Here is a 15713-nt window from a genome sequence, read left to right on the forward strand (position 1 = left end):
GTTGAAAACTTTGTAGGCCTAATTTTGCAGGTTCAGCATATTGTATCTGAACAAATTATTTTATAATTTAAGATAAAAGGAAAAAAACTCCAAATCTGAACTATGCTCGAAGTAGGAGATCAATCATCTTGGAAAAGATACATTAATGGTTAAAGTATAGACCATTTGTCAGAACTGAAGTGAAAAATAAATGCGCTGCTTTTATAGGCCTTGAACAATTGGTGGAGCTGTGGAGCACAACAGAAAAGCCAAGAGTTGGGTGTTCTAACTACAACCACAAAGGGTTTTTTTTAAAGAGAGAGAGAAAGAGGTTGAAAGAGGTTGGATGGTATACAAAGATCAACTCAGGCAGTGCATGGAGGTTAGAAAAGCAAGAGTTCAACAACTCCAAAATAGAAAATGATGTCATCACTGGATGGAGGAAACAAGTAGGAAAATGGAGTCAGACAGCTAAGGTCTGAACTTGCCCAAGTCAATATTCAAACTTCAGTACTGTATAGTGCCAAGGAGGGAGATGAAACCATGTTCCTGAAGTTATATGTTATACAAATACAATTTTAGAAGAGACTGTGCTAAATGGAATGTAGAATATATCATACATGGTATGAAATTAGGCTTTGATTAATTCAGTGAAGAAAAACGATTTTGCTGCCAAAATAATGCCGCGTTTAATGCGCACACCATTATTGTGTAAATCGTTCAACTAGTAGCATGGAAGAGATATTAAGAGGTAAAGTCAATCTCTTAAGATTATCTAAGCCATATGCTAATCATCAAACATGCTTCTGTCAGTTTAGCTCACTTGGTAGTACTTTTGCCTCTGAGTCACTGGTTGTGGCATTTAACCCTATTTCAGGATTCGAGCACACAATCCAGGCTGACTGCACTAAAGTGAGGAGTGCTGCGGTATTTGAGGTGCTGTTTCTTGGATGTGGCATTAAACCATTCAAGTGGATCTAAAGGATTCCATGGCACTATTTGAACAAGCACAGGGGGTTCTCTCCATGTACTGGCTCAGCTATCACCACTAACAGATTAGGCATTTGTCTCATTTGCTGTTTGCTTTAACGTGTATAAATTGTCTGCTGTGTTTGCACTTGTAACAGTGACTTCATAATCAATAAATTATTTTTGTAGTGCTATGGAACATCCTAAGGATATGATAAGGGACTATATAAATAAAAAATTGTGTTGTGGTCCTACATACTAGTGCTCAAATACACTTGTTTTCCTGTTGATTTTCATGTTTCTCATTTCAGTCGACTGCTGAAGTGTCCTCTTTTTTAATTTTAAATGAAATATATAGAGTGAATAAGATGATGTTGGTGTGCATGTTTACAGAGATGTGCATTAATTTTAAGTTTGTTTACCTTTTGAGACACTTGAAAATGGTTGCTTCTGCATTAACAGACTGACTACTATTTTAATATTGGCTTTGGTTTGGTCAAGCTTTGGGTGTGAGAAATAAAAAACATAAAATAACCAGCATACTCCAGGTCAGGCAGCATCTGTGGAGAGAGAAACAGAGTCAATTAGGCCCAAGTTTCCCCAGGAGTTGCTCTGTTGTTTTTGGAGTAACTTAAAAATCACAATTCTCCCCATTTAAGTTGCTCCAGTGTAAGTGAGTTAGTTAGGTTTTTTTTTAGTTCAATTTATTTTTCAGAAGGGGGCGTTACCAGCCACTTACGCCTATTTTGGCCATTTAAGCAAGTTTAGCCAGCTAAAACTTACTCCAAACTAAATTAGGCCAGAGTAAGTGGCCACTTTTGTGCGTTCTGAAAAACCCTGTGGTGAATTAAGAGATCAGCGTAGGTAACTTTCAAATGACAGTGTTATGATAGGAATGCTAGTTTTTTTTTAAATCCCAAGCTGTGAGACTGGACAGAGTGTAGGTGCTATCAGCCTCATTAAACTGAGTATATTTTTAGTAAAGATAGCTAGATATTAAAGTCCTGGAAAATCTTTAAAGATTATTTTCTCGTTCCCCTCTTTTTCCCCCCCCCCCCCCCCAACCTGTCTTTTGTAGCCCTCTGCGCGGGAAGGCAGAGGCTGGCCTGTGCGACAGGCCACTCTGCCCGGGATAGGGACGGCAAGCATCAGCCCCTCCCACACAGCCTGCATCACACACACTCAGATTGTGGGGGCTAGGACTGTTTTCAGTGCCAGGATCTGGCTTCGCCCCCGAATTCAGTTGCCATGCTATGCCGCCATGGAGGAGAGGCTGGGGAGTGGCCAAACTCGGCCCGAAGATTTTTGTCGCTCTTGGCGTTCTACAAGACTGAGTGCGCCAGAAATCTGTTCTGGCCAAATTTGGGCCCAATGTTTCAGGTCGTTGACCTTTCATCTGAACTTGCAAAAGTTAGAGACGTAACAGATTTTAAGCAAGTACAGAGGCAGGGAAAGGGGGTGTGGGAGGGGTAGAAAGAACAAAAGGGAAAGTCGATGACAGGGTGGTAGACAGCAGTGATTAAATAACACGAGATGATGGCACTTTACAGCTTTCTGGACTCAACATCGATTTCAACAATTTCTGTCATAACCACTGCTCCCATTTTCTTCGAACAGCAGCTACTGGTAATGGTTCAGCTGTTGCCATTTAGTTTCTCTTGACCCATCTTTTTAATTCTTGCTCCAAACCACTTCCTTTTGCCTTGCACCATCATCCCTTTTGTCAGTTAAAATTAGAGAAATCCAATTCACAAAATTCTGATTTTGAGTAAAATTAATACATTGTATATATTAATTCCAACGAATACCTGTGCTTGTAGTTATAGAAATAGAACCCATGTCCCAAAATCAATAGATACAGTTCAATTATTGGAATGTAAAATTAAACAACATTTTCCCTTTGTGTCCAGGATGCTAATGTTGTAAGATCAGAGCGAGAAACATGTTCTTTTTATATCTCTATCTTCCTGGGTGTCTCACCTGATCATTTATCAAATTTCACTGCTGGCAAGAGGTACTGGTTACATCTGATTTTGTTGCTTTCCATTAACCTGTATGAACTCATTCCTTCCTTCAGTACCTATCTCCTTTGAGAGAGGAGAGAGAAAATTGAGAAACTTGCTATATAACTGGTTTGCATTTCTATTTCCAATAAAAATAATAGAAAATATGTAGTTTGTGAAATTAGTTTTACCAGTGACACTAGCCTTGTATATTTGCCATTGATGGTCGTCTATATATCTTTGATTACATATATATACACCTGTTTAATATATAGGGGTATGATGCAAGTAATGAATGAAGGGAGCCACAGAACATTCTCAAAGATGACTCCTACAATTTTGATTATTTTGCTTGGGAATGAACTGCAGGGCTACACATTTAATTGTTATGTGAGACACACAATATTCATGGCACAATTAATGCTGGGAGCTCCCTCCTTTTGCTTACCCTGCCCCTGCTCCTCAAAGGAATTGGAGCGAGTGGGAATTAAGTTGGTCTATTTGCTCTAATCACAGTTGCAATGTAAAAATAGTTAAATCTGAGAAATTGTAATTTTGCACATGCATTTTAAATTAAATTGATTGCATTTTATCTGATTTAGAATTATGATGTCATTCTATGGGCCCAATTTTGGCCATGACTTGTGTCAATTTTTTTGGAGTAAGTTTTTTCTGGCGTAAATTTTAAAAATGTCATTTTCCCCAAAAAATTTGCTCCAGAGTAAGTCAGTTAGGTAAGATTTTTTTTCAAAAGTGGATGTTCCCAGACACTTACGCCAGTTTTAGCCATTTACGCCACTTTGGCCAGCTAAAACTTACTCCAAATCGACTTGGGTCAGCTCTGAAAAACCTTGCGAGCAGTTAAGAAATTTGTGCAGGTTAGTACATTTAAAGCACCAAGACTTACAAAGCACTAAACAAACCACAAAGGAATAAGCAATCAATCAATAACAAATAAAAAAAAATAGAAGTCCTACCTTTATGCCAGAATCAAGTTTTTTTTAAAGTCCCCCACTCACCCATCAAAACACTCTTTCTCCTCTCTTTCCCCCCCCCCCACCCCCGCATCAAAACACTTTCTCTCTCTCTCTCTCTCTCTCTTTCCCCCCCCCCCCCAATCAAAACACAGTTTATTTTCTCCCCCACCCACCAAAAAAAAACTCCTCTTTCTCACCCCCCCCACCCCCAATCAAAACTCTCAAGCGCAGTCATCAATGAAGAAAAAATAAAACTGAAGTCCTACCTCGGCCTGGAACTCAGCCAGCCGGACAGGTTAGGTGAGTGGGCAAATGCATGGCAGATGCAGTATAATGTGGATAAATATGAGGTTATTCACTTTGGGGGCAAAACCACAAAGGCAGAATATTATCTGAATGGTGGCAGATTAGGAAAAGGGGAGGTGCAACGAGGCCTGGGTGTCATGGTTCATCAGTCATTGAAATTTGGCATGCAGGTACAGCAGGCGGTGAAGAAGGCAAATGGTATGTTGGCCTTCATAGCTAGGGGATTTGAGTATAGGAGCAGGGAGGTCTTACTGTAGTTGTACAGGACCTTGGTGAGGCCTCACCTAGAATATTGTGTTCAGTTTTGGTCTCCTAATCTGAGGAAGGACATTCTTGCTATTGAGGGAGTGCAGCGAAGGTTCACCAGACTGATTCCCGGGATGGCGGGACTGACCTATGAGGAGAGACTGGATCAACTGGGCTTTTATACACTGGATTTTAGAAGGATGAGAGGGGATCTCATAGAAACTTCTAAGATTCTGACGGGACTGGACAGGTTAGATGCGGGACGAATGTTCCCGATGATGGGGAAGTCCAGAACCAGGGGACACAGTCTTAGGATAAGGGGTAGGCCATTTAAGACTGAGATGAGGAGAAACTTCTTCACTCAGAGAGTTGTTAACCTGTGGAATTTCCTACCGCAGAGAGTTGTTGATGCCAGTTCATTGGATATATTCAAGAGGGAGTTAGATATGGCCCTTAGGGCTAAAGGGATCAAGGCGTATGGAGAGAAAGCAGGAAAGGGGTACTGAGGGAATGATCAGCCATGATCTTATTGAATGGTGGTGCAGGTTCGAGGGGCCAAATGGCCTACTCCTGCACCTATTTTCTATGTTTCTATCCAGTACGCTCAGCCGTTTCTTGATATCACATGGAGTGAATTGAATTGGCTGATGACTGTAATGGTGGAAGCCTCAGGAGGACACCGAGATGTAACATTCACTCAGCCCTTTTGGCTGAAGATGGTTGCAAACCGTTCAACCTTGTCTTTTACACTCATGTGCTGTGCTCTGCATCATTGGGGATGTTCGTGGAGCCTCCTCCTCCCGTTAGTTGTTTAATTGACAACCACCATTCACGACTGGAGCTTTGATCTGATACAAATAAAGCAATGATACATAAGAAATGAAAATGCTTTATTTTTGTTCGTGATTCCTAGTGGATGTGAGCACGCAGTTACATAGGAACTTGCACTACATTTGGTAGCACACTCAGGCCACAAAGATGTTTGTGTGAAAATGGAATAATTCCCTCTGGTAAGCTCTTCTACCTTTACGCTTTGGGTGGCTACAATATGCATAGTCTTGAAGACTCGCCCTCCTGTATGGCTCAGAGACATGGACCATGTACAGTAGACACCTCAAGTCGCTGGAGAAATACCACCAACGATGCCTCCGCAAGATCCTGAAAATCCCCTGGGAGGACAGACGCACCAACATCAGTGTCCTCGTCCAGGCAAACATCCCCAGCATTGAAGCACTGACCACACTTGATCAGCTCCGCTGGGCAGGCCACAAAGTCTGCATGCCAGACACGAGACTCCCAAAACAAGTGCTCTACTTGGAACTCCTTCATGGCAAACGAGCCAAAGGTGGACAGAGAAAACATTACAAGGATACCCTCAAAACCTCCCTGATAAAGTGCAACATCCCCACTGACACCTGGGAGTCCCTGGCCAAAGAGCGCCTTAAGTGGAGGAAGTGCATCCGGGTGGGCACTGAGCGCCTCAAGTCTCATCACCGAGTGCATGCAGAAGACAAGCGCAGGTAGTGGAAAGAACGTGCAGCAAACCTGTCCCACCCTCCCTTCCCCTGAACGACTATCTGTCTCACCTGTGGCAGGGACTGTGGCTCTCATATTGGACTGTTCAACCACCTAAGGACTCATTCTAAGAGTGGAAGCAAGTCTTCCTCGATTCTGAGGGACTGCCAATGATGATGTCTTGAAGTACTCTGACACTTGGAACACCTTACTACTTTTGCCATTTCCCAAAGCCTACTTGAATAGACACAAAACTGTATAATTAAAATATAAATTTTAATCACCAGAGGGCACCCTTGGGCTAGTTCTACTTAAGGTGTGAGTGAATGCTGGAGTGAGTCTGGTGAGGGTTTAATGTTGCAGTTTTTATTCAGCAATGTTCTTGTTGAGAGGTTAACTAGCCCTGTTGAGGGCTTAAACTAATTTGGCAGGCAGAGAGGAACCAGAAAATATCAGAAATGAGGACAGAGAGATATAAACAGCAGTAAAATTAGAATTATCCCAAAAATTGCAGGGAACAGATTGAGGAAAATAACAAAACTGATAAAGGAGGTATTCAATTGAATGTATGTCAATGTCAGTAGTGTAACTAATAAGGTTTGTGAGCTGCAGGCACAAATTGCCACATGAGTTTATGATGTTGCATTAACAGACATGGCTTAAACAAGGCCATGAATGGATTCTTAATATTCCTGGTTACCAAGTATTCAGGAATGATAGAGAATTGATAAGAGGAGGGGGCGTGGCAGTATTGATTAAGGGCTATGTTACAGTTCTAAATAGAAAAGATTTAATCGATGATTCTGTGACTGAATCTATTTGTCTTGAGTTGAGGAACTGGGGGGGGTGGGGGGAGCTGTTAAATTGTTGGGAGGTTTTTTTTATAGAGCTCCCAACAGTGAGAAGGAGATAGATGGGCAAATTTGTCAACAAATTTCAAAGGCATGCAACAAAAATAGTCATAATATAAGGAAACTTTAATTACCCTAATATTAACTGGAAAAAACATAGGTAGGGAAGGAGAAGAATTTCTGATATGTGCGCAGGAGAACTTTCTCGATCAATATGTCTCCAGTCCAACAAGGATGGAAGCAGTGTTGGATCTGGTTCTGGTAAATGAAGTAGGGCAAGTGGAGTGTGTTACAGTCAGAGATCATCTAACAGTGATCACAGCATAATTTGGTTTAATGTAATTATGGAAAGAGATCAGAAAATATCAAAGGTAAAAATTCTCAACTGGAGAAGAGCTAATTTCAGTGATTTAAGAAGGGACCTAACACAGGTAGATTGGAAAAGGCGATTGCAGGTTAATGCAATAATGGAGCAATGGAGGGAATTCTGGGAAGATAGTTCAGGTACAAACTAGGCATATTCCTCTGAAGGGAAACGGTGGAGCATCCAAAGCTAAAGCACCCTAGATGACAAAGGAAATAAAAGTTAAAATAAAACAGAAAAAGGAAGCTTATGATAAATGTTAGGAGCAAGATTCAGTTAATAACTAGGAAGATTATGGAAAGTACAAGAGGGAACTGAAAACGTTAATACAGGAGCCAGAGAGAGGTTACGAGAAAAGATTAGCTGGCAACATTAAATTGAACCCTAAAACATTTTATAAACATATAAAGTGTAAGTGGTTAGGGAAAAAGTTGGGCCTATTAAGGACCCAAAGGGAAATCTTCATCTAGAGACAGAGGACATGGCAAAAGTATTAAATGAGTACTTTGCATTAGTCTTCACAAAGGAAGTGGTAGATGTGAAGGTTGCACTAAAAGCGGAGAGGGAAGTTATGGACAGGATAGTAATAGAGAAGACATACTAAAAAGATTAGCATTACTGAAAGTTGGTAAGTCACAATGTCCAGATGGAATGCACCCGAGATTGCTGAAAGAAGCAAAGACAGAAATAGCAGAGGCATTGGTCACAATCTTTCGATCCTCATTGGGTTCATGTAATGCTGGAGGACTGGAGGGTTGCTAATGTTGCACCACTATTCAACAAAGGGGAGAGGGAAAAACAGGAAACTCCAGGCAGCCAGCCTTACATCAGTGGTGGGGAACTTATTGGATGCCATTATCAGGGACAAAATAAACTTTTGTTTGGAAAGGCGTGGATTAATCAAGGAGAGCCAGCATGGATTTATTTAAAGGCAAATTGTGTCTGACTAACTTGATTGAATTATTTAATGCAACGGAGAAGGTTGATCAAAGTAGTGCGGTAGATGTTGTGGATATATGGACTTTCAGAAGACATTTGACCGTGCCACACAGGAGATTTATTAAGATGATGCAAGCCCATAGAATTAAGGGGAAAGTGGCAGTATGGATACAAAATTGGCTCAGTGACAGGAAGCAAAGTGTGTGGTGGATGGATGTTTTTCAGACTGGGAGGCAGTGTTCCCCACAGGTCAGCTCTGGGTCTGTCAATTTTCAATTTTTATGAATGACTTGACTTGGGTGTAGGGAGCAGCATTATAATGTTTGCAGTTGATACGGAAATTGGCAAAGTAGTACATTGTGATGAGGATAGTTATAGGCTTCAGGATGACATAGACAGGATGGTGAAATGGGCAGAAGCATAGCAGATGCGGAGAAGTGTGAAGTGATGCAGTTTGGGAAAACTAATATGGAAAGACAGCGGGGCTGAATTTGCTGTTGGAGGCTTCCCTTGGGCAGATGCCTCCGACCTGCAAAATATCTATGCGAGTACCCCTGGGATCACGCGGGCCAGCCCAACCAATCAAAGAAGGGAATCCCCATTCATACTTATGGGGATTCCATATGCATGGAACTCCGATAAGTATGAATGGGGATCACACAAAAAGTACCTCTACACATTAAATACATTTAAAAAAAACATTATATATTTAAAATTAATTAAAATGGCATTTAATTAATTATTTAAAGCAAAAATGTAATTTTTTGAAAAATAAATTTCCATGTTTTAACAGGGCTCAAAATAAACTTAACTTATTGCACAGGGTTTTGAACGTATAAATGAATGAAAAAAATTTATGTTTATGTTTTTTAAAACTCTTAGGCTGGCAGCGTAAGAATTTCACGGGCATTTGCTGGGCAGGCCCTTCTCCCGGGGATTTGTATGATCTGTCAAGAGAATTCTTATCAGATTGCAAGTTACTTGTTTTAGCGCATGTGCAGCGCATGCCTAAACCCGGAACTTGCATGGCCCCTACGGGCGTGTGCGCACCTTGCACACCACGTTTAGGGTTAGGGGCCACAAATTCGGCCCTCGTATGCTATAAATGGCACAATTTTGAAAAGTGTAGATAAACAGAGTGACCTTAGTGTCCATATACACAAATCCTTAAAGGTGGGCAAGTTGGTGGTTAAAAAAGCACATGGGTTACTTAGGTTTATGAATAGAGGAATAGAATATAAAAGCAAAGAGATAATGCTTGAACTTTATAAATCACTGGTTACGCCTCAGCTGGAGTATTGTGGGCAATTTTGGGCACCATACCATGAAAGATGTAAAGGCCTTAAAAAGAGTACAGAGGAAGTTTACTAGCATGTTACCAGGGATGGGGGACTTCACTTATGAATCGAGGTTAGAAAAGTTAGGACTGTTCTCCTTGGAACTGAGGTGACCTAATAGAGGTTTTCAAGATGATGAGAGGATTTGATACAGTAGGTAGAGAAAAGCTCTTCCCTCTGGCGAGTCGGTCAATAACCAGACATCATAGATTCAAAATCATTGGCAGAAGATCTAGAGAAGAGTTGAGGAGAATTCTTTTCACTCAGAGAGTTGTCGGGATCTGGAATGCTCTACCTGAAAAGGTGGTGGAAGCTGATTTCATAAGTGATTTTAAAAGGGAGTTGGAAAGGTACTTGAAGATGGGGAAACATATAGGTTTAAAGTTAGGGTGTGGGATTAAGCATGACTGGTCTTTCAAAGAGCCAGCACAGACACAACAGACTGAATGGCCTCCTTCTGTGCTGTACATTTCTATGATTTTAACCCTGTCTCGTGCAACTGTTCACATCAAAAAGTGGGGGAAAGTTTAAATAATAATAAACTGCTGATGTGTGCTTAATTGCCATGCACTACTTCACTAACAACAATAATATGACATAAATGTATTAAACTGTCTCATGTCATACAATAGTTTGTTATTTTCTGATACATTAAAAAAATATATTTCTTGGGACATCAGCGTTGCTGACATTTATTGCCTAGTTGCCCTTGAGAAGTTGGTGGTGGACCTCCTTCTTAAACTGCTGCAGTCCATGTGTTGCAGGTACTCCCACAATGCTGTTGGGTAGGGAGTTCCAGAATTTTAACCCAGCGCCGATGAAGGAACGGTGATATAGATCCAAGTTGGGATGGAGGAGAACTTGGAGGTGATAGTGTTCCCATGCATCTGCTGCCTATGTCCTTCTAGGTGGTGGAGGTTACATGTTTAGGAGGTGCTGCTGAAGAAATCTAGCTGATTTGTTGCAGTGCATCCTGTAGATGATTCACACTGCAGCCCGTGGTGGAGGGAGTGGATTAGATGCGTTTCTAGCGGTGTCCTGAATCAAGTCGAACATTTTGAATGTTGTTGCAGTTGCTGCTGTCCAGGCAAGTAGAGAGTTTTTCATCACACTCCTGACTTGTGCCTTGTAAGTGGTGGAGAAGCTTTGGGGTGTCAGGAGGCAACTCAGCCTCTGACCTGGTCTTGAAGCCACAGCATTTATGTTGCTGTCCAGTTGAGTTTCTGGTCAATGGTGATTCCCCAGCATGTTGATGCCAGGGAATTATCGATGGTCATGCCATTGAAGGCCCAAGGGAGGTGGTTAGGGTTCTCTTGTTGGAGAAGCAAAAGTCAGAAAGAAGATGAGTAAAAGTGGAGGGCAGAGAAACCCAGGGCAAAAAACAAAAAGGGCCACTGTACAGCAAAATTCTAAAGGGTCAAAGTGTAATAAAAAGGCAAGCCTGAAAGCTCGGTGCCTCAAGACAAGGAGTATTCGGAACCCAGGAGAGGGCTCTGAGCTAGTTAGAATGGGTGAGAGCGCAGATGAACAAGACCCCAAGAAAGAATGCAAAAGGCAGGAGGCAACAGAGCAGAGTAGCACTGGGGTAAATGTAAACCACAAGGTGATAGGAAAGGACAATATGTATTTATATAAAGGGGCTGCAGGAGGGTCAAAACTAAAAATCATGGTTTAAAAACTAGTATTAAAACACTCTACCTAAATGCACGCAGCATTCGAAATAAAGTAAATGAGTTGATGGCACAAATCATTACAAATGGGTATGATTTGGTGGCCATTACAGAAACGTGGTTGCAGGGTGGCCAAGACTGGGAATTAAAAATACAGGGGTATCTGACAATTCGGAAGGATAGACAAGAAGGGAAAGGAGGTGGGATTGCTCTGTTAATAAAGAATGATATCAGGGCAGTTGTGAGAGATGATATTGGCTCTAATGAACAAAATGTTGAATCATTGTGGGTGGAGATTAGAGATAGTAAGGGGAAAAAGTCACTGGTGGGCGTAGTTTATAGGCCCCCAAATAATAACTTCACGGTGGGGCGGACAATAATCAAGGGAATAATGGAGGCGTGTGAAAAATGAATGGCAGTAATCATGGGGGATTTTAACCTACATATCGACTGGTCAAATCAAATCGCACGGGGTAGCCTTGAGGAGGAATTCATAGAATGCATATGGGATTGTTTCTTAGAACAGTATGTTACAGAACCTACAAGGGAGCAAGCTATCTTAGAACTGGTTCTGTGTAATGAGACAGGAATAATAAACGATCTCCTAGTAAAAGATCCTCTCGGAATGAGTGATCACAGTATGGTTGAATTTGTAATACAGATTGAGGGTGAGGAAGTAGTGTCTCAAACGAGCGTACTATGCTTAAACAAAGGGGACTACAGTGGGATGAGGGCAGAGTTGTCTAAAGTAGACTGGGAACACAGACTAAACGGTGGCACAATTGAGGAACAGTGGAGGACTTTTAAGGAGCTCTTTCATAGTGCTCAACAAAAATATATTCCAATGAAAAAGAAGGGCGGTAAGAGAAGGGATAACCAGCTGTGGATAACCAAGGAAATAAAGGAGAGTATCAAATTAAAAACCAATGCGTATAAGGTGGCCAAGGTTAGTGGGAAACTAGAAGCTTGGGAAAATGATAAACGACAGCAAAGAATGACTAAAAAAGGAATAAAGAAAGGAAAGATAAATTACGAAAGTAAACTTGCGCAAAACATAAAAACAGAAAGTAAAAGCTTTTACCGATATGTAAAACGGAAGAGAGTGACTAAAGTAAATGTTGGTCCCTTAGAAAATGAGAAGGGGGATTTAATAATGAGAAATGTGGAAATGGCTGAGACCTTAAACAATTATTTTGCTTCCGTCTTCATAGTGGAAGACACAAAAACCATGCCAAAAATTGCTGGTCACGGGAATGTGGGAAGGGAGGACCTTGAGACAATCACTATCACTAGGGAGGTAGTGCTGGACAGGCTAATAGGACTCAAGGTAGACAAGTCCCCTGGTCCTGATGAAATGCATCGCAGGGTATTAAAAGAGATGGCGGAAGTTATAGCAGATGCATTCGTTATAATCTACCAAAATTCTCTGGACTCTGGGGAGGTACCAGCGGATTGGAAAGCAGCTAATGTAACGCCTCTGTTCAAAAAAGGGGGCAGACAAAAGGCAGGTAACTATAGGCCGGTTAGTTTAACATCTGTAGTGGGGAAAATGCTTGAAGCTATCATTAAGGTAGAAATAGCGGGACATCTAGATAAGAATAGTGCAATCAAGCAGAGGCAACATGGATTCATGAAGGGGAAATCATGTTTAACTAATTTACTGGAATTCTTTGAGGATATAATGAGCATGGTGGATAGAGGTGTACCGATGGATGTGGTGTATTTAGATTTCCAAAAGGCATTCGATAAGGTGCCACACAAAAGGTTACTGCAGAAGATAAAGGTACGCGGAGTCAGAGGAAATGTATTAGCATGGATCGAGAATTGGCTGGCTAACAGAAAGCAGAGAGTCAGGATAAATGGGTCCTTTTCGGGTTGGAAATCGGAGGTTAGTGGTGTGCTACAGGGATCGGTGCTGGGACCACAACTGTCTACAATATACATATGTGACCTGGAAGAAGGGACAGAGTGTAGTGTAACAAAATTTGAAGATGACACAAAGATTAGTGGGAAAGCGGGTTGTGTAGAGGACACAAAGAGGCTGCAAAGAGATTTAGATAGGTTAAGCGAATGGGCTAAAGTTTGGCAGATGGAATACAATGTTGGAAAATGTGAGGTCATCCACCTTGGGGAAAAAAAAACAGTAAAAGGGAATATTATTTGAATGGGGAGAAATTACAACATGCTGCGGTGCAGAGGGACCTGGGGGTCATTGTGCATGAATCCCAAAAAGTTAGTTTGCAGGTGCAGCAGGTAATCAGGAAGGCGAATGGAATGTTGGCCTTCATTGCAAGAGGGATGGAGTACAACAGCAGGGAGGTCCTTCTGCAACTGTACAGGGTATTGGTGAGGCCGCACCTGGAGTACTGCATGCAGTTTTGGTCACCTTAGTTAAGGAAGGATATACTAGCTTTGGAGGGGGTACAGAGACGATTCACTAAGCTAATTCCGGAGATGAGGGGGTTACCTTATGATGATAGATTGAGTAGACTGTGTCTTTACTCGTTGGAGTTCAGAAGGATGAGGGGTGATCTTATAGAAACATTCAAAATTATGAAAGGGATAGACAAGATAGAGGCAGAGAGGTTGTTTCCACTGGTCGGGGAGACTAGAACTAGGGGGCACAGCCTCAAAATACGCGGGAGCCAATTTAAAACCGAGTTGAGAAGGAATTTCTTCTCCCAGAGGGTTGTGAATCTGTGGAATTCTCTGCCCAGGGAAGCAGTTGAGGCTAGCTCATTGAATGTATTCAAATCACAGATAGATAGATTTTTAACCAATAAGGGAATTAAGGGTTACGGGGAGCGGGCAGGTAAGTGGAGCTGAGTCCATGGCCAGATCAGCCATGATCTTTTTGAATGGCGGAGCAGGCTCGAGGGGCTAGATGGCCTATTCCTGTTCCTAATTCTTATGTTGTTATGTTCTTATATTCTTATGTTCTTATGTTCTTATGTTCATATGGCTATTGCCTGGCACTTGTGTGGCACAAATGTTATTTGCCACTTATCAGTCCCAGCCTGGATGTTCTCCAGATCTTGCAGCATGCTGGCATTGACTGCTTCATTATCTTGGGAATTGTGAATGGACAAATTGAAAATAGATACAGATCATTCCAACTCAACGGTTTTAAAATAGGAAAAACTGGCGACTATATCGTAGAACGTCGGTTGGACCTCAAAGATATTTAATTACGGAATGCTAGGACACAGGTTCATGTCTGAGATCACCCACATGGTCAGTCCCAGTTCTCAGATAATGACATCGGTGAGATGTCAACTGGAGACTTCCTCCCCATAGCAATGGAGGGAATTGAGCTGTAGAGTCACTTGGGACAGCTGAGACACAGCTCCCAGTGCCCCATCACACAGACGCATTGACAGTCACCTGTAAAAGGTTGCTTGCTGGTCCCTTAGCCATAGTATAGTGTGAGGCTAATTGAGAACCAAGAGAAAAATAAATAGAAAACAGGAGAAAATTACAAGACATGAGCAAATATTGTGGATCAGCAAAAGTCTCAGGTCAATCTAATATCTGAAGACATTCTACAGCTTTCAGAAACATGTATTCTGGAATAGAAATCAAAGGCTGGAAATGCACAGCATTGTCAGCATCTGAAATGGGGGAACAATGGAGACCCTTCCGAATAAGTGGGATGAATCACTATTTATTCTAACAGAAAATGCTGGAAATACTCCATAGGCCAGGCAGCAATCTGTGGAGAAAGAAGCAGAGTTAACGTTGCAGGTCAATGACCCTTCATCAGAACTGGAAGAAGTTAGAGATTTAACAGTTTATAAGCAAGCAGCGAAAGAAAGGGATGAAGGAGAAGGGGTGGAAAGAACAAAAGGGAAGGTGTTTGAAAATGTGGAGGGCAGCACTCAGTAAATGACAAAAGAGGGCGGTAATGGGACTACAGCAGATCAGGTCTCCAGTTGTCTTGGGTAATCTTGCCACTGGACCAAGACCTAGCTCTGTCAAGCCCGTGTGGTGGCTGGTGTGCAACGGCCACCACACGATAAAAAAATCCACGCACAGGCGTCTTCCACTCTTGAGGATGTAGCTCGGGTTCTTCATTCGAAATACCTGTGAACTCATCCTTTTTTTTGGTGTGGAAGCACGTCATCCTTGTTTTGAGGGACCGACTATGATGATGATGAATAAAGAAACAAAAGCTGGGTCTAGAGGAGCTGTAAATGGCAACAGCGAAATAATTCCAGCACCTGCTGTCTGAAAAAATGGGAGCAATAGTTATGATCTGAAGTTGTTGAAATCAATGGAAGGAAGTAAAGTGCCTAAGTGTAAGCAGAGGTGCGATTCCTTGAGCTTCCAAGAGCTTCATTAGAACAGTGTAGGAGGATGAGGTCAGAGTGGGAGTGGCATGGAGAATTAAAATGGCAAGCGACCGGAAGCTCAGGGTCACGCTTGCGGATTGAATGGAGATGTTCAGTAAAATGATCAACCAATCTGCATTTAGTCTCCACAATGTAGAGAAGACCACATCGTGAGGAGTGAATACAGTATACTAATTTAAAAGAAGTACAAGTAAATCGCTGTGTT

This window comes from Pristiophorus japonicus, chromosome 14, assembly GCF_044704955.1.
Source record: "Pristiophorus japonicus isolate sPriJap1 chromosome 14, sPriJap1.hap1, whole genome shotgun sequence".
Taxonomy (NCBI): domain Eukaryota; kingdom Metazoa; phylum Chordata; class Chondrichthyes; family Pristiophoridae; genus Pristiophorus; species Pristiophorus japonicus.